Source organism: Mandrillus leucophaeus, unplaced genomic scaffold, assembly GCF_000951045.1.
Source record: "Mandrillus leucophaeus isolate KB7577 unplaced genomic scaffold, Mleu.le_1.0 Scaffold418, whole genome shotgun sequence".
Classification (NCBI taxonomy): Eukaryota; Metazoa; Chordata; class Mammalia; order Primates; family Cercopithecidae; genus Mandrillus; species Mandrillus leucophaeus.
Window position 1 is genome coordinate 474,645 of NW_012104454.1, and position 3,463 is coordinate 478,107.

The following is a 3,463-nucleotide window of genomic DNA, read 5'->3' on the forward strand; positions in this document are numbered from 1 at the left end:
TCCTTCCTTCCTTCCTTCCTTCCTTCCTTCCTTCCTCCCTCCCTCCCTCCCTCCCTTCTTCCTTTTCTTTCTTTCTTCTTTTTTCAAAATCTGTTTTTGCATTTTTTTGGTATTTTTAGTAGAAATGGGGTTTTGCCATGTTGCCCAGGCTGGTCTTGAACTCCTGGCTTCAAGCAATCCACTGGCCTCGGCCTCCCAAAGCACTGGGATTACAGACGTGAGCCACTGTGCCCGGCAAGATTATCTTCTTCATATTGCTTTTTGTTTATTGGTGTTTTGGTTTTTTTAAGACTTGGAGCCTCACTATGTTGCCCAGCCTGGCCCTGAACTCCTGGGCTCAAGCAATCCTCCTGCTTCAGCCTCCTGAGTAGCTGGGACTATAGGCACCCCAGTTTCATATCAGTCCTTAAGCTTAGGAGGGGGCCAGGTGTGGTGGCTCACACCTGTAATCCCAGTACTTTAGGAGGCCAAGGAGAATGGATTGCTTGAGTCCAGGAGTTTGAGACCAGCTGGGGAAACATAGCGAGACCCTGTCTCTATTAAATTTAAAAAATAATAATAATAAAATAAAAGATTAAGAGAGGGAGGCTGAGGTGGGTGGATCATGAGGTCAGGAGTTCAAGACCACTCTGGCCAAGATGGTGAAACCTGTCTCTACTAAAAATCTTTCAATTCACAACCACACGCACACAAACTCTTATCCCTAACCCAGTCGCCTCCATTCTCCAGAGGGCGATTTCACACTTTTGCCTCTCTCTTTACTCTCAGCTGCTGACCTGTTCCCTGCTTTACACCAAGGAGACTGCTCTTGTCAAGGCCCCCAGCACCCTGCACATTACTAACCCAGTGACCACTTCTCAGTCCTCATCTAACTTGACCTTGTTTGTCATAGGAGTCTGGTCCTCGGCCTACATTGCTGATCCTTTCTTTTTTCCCTGTCCTCTAAGAGATGGAGTGCCCTAGGGCTCAATTCTCTTCTCTGTCTACACTCAGGCCCCAAGAGAGTTCCTCCAGGCCTATGGCTTTAACTACTGTGCCTATGTTGGTGACTGTTTACACTTCAGCCTGTTCCTTTGCCTAGAACCCCAGACTGGAATCCCCACTTAAAGGTCTGACGGCATCTCGAAGTTAACATGTTCAACACTGCTACTCTGATTTCCACCTACCCCCAGTCTGCTCTGCTTATCATCTTCTCTATCTCAGCTGATGACCGCACCATCCTTTCCAGTTGCTTTGGCCATAAATCCTGGAGTCATCTTTAACTTCCATTTTCCTCTCATACTTCACATTCAGTCCATTAGTAAAAATCCATCTTTAAAATATGTCTGGAATCCGGCCGGGCGCAGTGGCTCACACTTGTAATCCCAGCACTTCGGGAAGCCAAGGCGGGTTGATCACCTGAGGTCAGGAGTTTGAGACTAGCCTAGCCAACATTGTGAAACCCTGTCTCTACTAAAAATACAAAAATTAGTCAGCTGTGGTGGCGGGCGCCTGTAATCCCAGCTACTCGGGAGACTGAAGCAGGAGAATTGCCTGAACCTGGGAGGCAGAGGTTGCAGTGAGCCTAGATTGTGCCACTATACTTTAGCCTGGACAACAGAGTGAGACTCCATCTCAAAATAAAATAAAATAAATACAATAAAATAAAATAAATACAAAACAAATACAAAATAAAATAAAATGCAATGGAATTCAGGCCATTCTCATCACTGCCGCCACCACCACCATCACCTGTTGTCTGGATTATGGCATTAGTTTTATAACTGGTCTCTTGCCTTTGCTCTGTACAGTTTATTCTCCACACAGCAGCAGAGGGATCCTTTAACAGTTTGGTCACTCCTCTGCTCAGAACCCTCAGAGTCTTCCCAAAGCACGAAAATGGTAAAGCCAAAGTCCTCACAACGGCATACAAAGCCATGAGTGATGACCCTTCCCACCTCATCTGTCACTATTCTCCCTTGTTCTCACCCCACTGGAGCTACCATGGCTGCCTAGATATTCCTAGAACACGCCACGTACACATCTGCCTCAGGACCTCTGAACTAATGGTTCTCTCTGCCTGGACCATTTTTCTCATCAGGTATCTGCATGCCTTGTTTTCACTCTTTCTTCAGATCTCTGTTCAAATGTCAGTGTCCAGTAAAGCCTTCCCTGACCAAATTATATTATATATTTTATTTTACTTTTTGAGGTAGGGTCTCACTCTGTCACCCAGGCTGAGTGCAGTGATGTGATCATGGCTCACTGCAGCCTCGACCTCCTAGGATTTAAACAATCTTCCTGCCTCAGCTTCCCAAACTGCTAGGATAACAAGCATAAGTCACCATGCCCAGCCCCCACACCAATTTTTTCTTTCTTTCTTTCTTTTTTTTTTTTTGAGGTGGAAACTCGCTATGTCACCCAGGATGGAGTGGGTTATGCGATCTGGCTCACTGCAACCTCCACCTCCCAGGTTCAAGCAATTCTCATGCCTCAGCCTCCTGAGTAGCTGGGATTATAGGCATGCGCTGCCATGCTCAGCTAATTTTTGTATTTTTAATAGAGACAGAGTTTCACCATGTTGACCAGGCTGGTCTTGAACTCCTAGCCTCAAGTGATCCACCCGCCTCGACCTCCCAAAGTGCTGGGATTACACTACCATGCCCAGCCCCGACCAAATTTTATGAAAGAGTAGCATCTTCCTCATCCCGAGTTTTACCACTTCCCAGCCACCCTTTCTTGTTTATTTTTCTCCGGGACATTTAACACTATTGAACATACATTACACTTGTGTATTTGTGTCTTCCACCAAAATACATACATCTGAGGGGCAGGTCTTTCATTGTTTTTTTCATGCTAAGTCCCCAGTACCTAGTGCAGTGCCTGACTATATTGTAGGTGCTTTATAAGTGTTTAAAGTCGATGCATAGACTTAGAAATTGAATCACTCAGTGTGAGGACTTTTTTTTTTTTCTTTTTTGAGACAAGGTCTCACCATGTTGTCCAGGCTGGAGTACAGTGGCTCTTCAAAGGCTTGATCATAGCATCATAGCCCACAGCAGCCTTGGGTTCCTGGCAGCTTCCTGAGTAGCTGGGACTGCAGGCACGTGCCACCACCATGCCCAGCTATGTGACCACTTTTGCAGAACCTGAGACCTATTGCCAAGTATCATCCCAAAGAGTGGAACTAATTTTCACTTGAACCACTAGTGGGCAGGTTATTACCATTCCCATTTTAATTAAGGCGGCTGAGACCCAGTGAGAGACGAGGTTTACCCCAAGTCACCCAAGACTCCAGATTCTTAGAAAATACCGTGGCAACTCAGAATACTGTGGGAGGACCAGGGGGGTTTTGCAGAGGAAAGGGTTGTTTTGGCATGAAAGAACAAGAAGAGTTTCATCAAGTGGAAATGAGAACTACTATCCCGGAAGAGTACATCTTCCAGGTGGGAGATAAGGTAGGAACAGAAACTCAGAAAAAGGC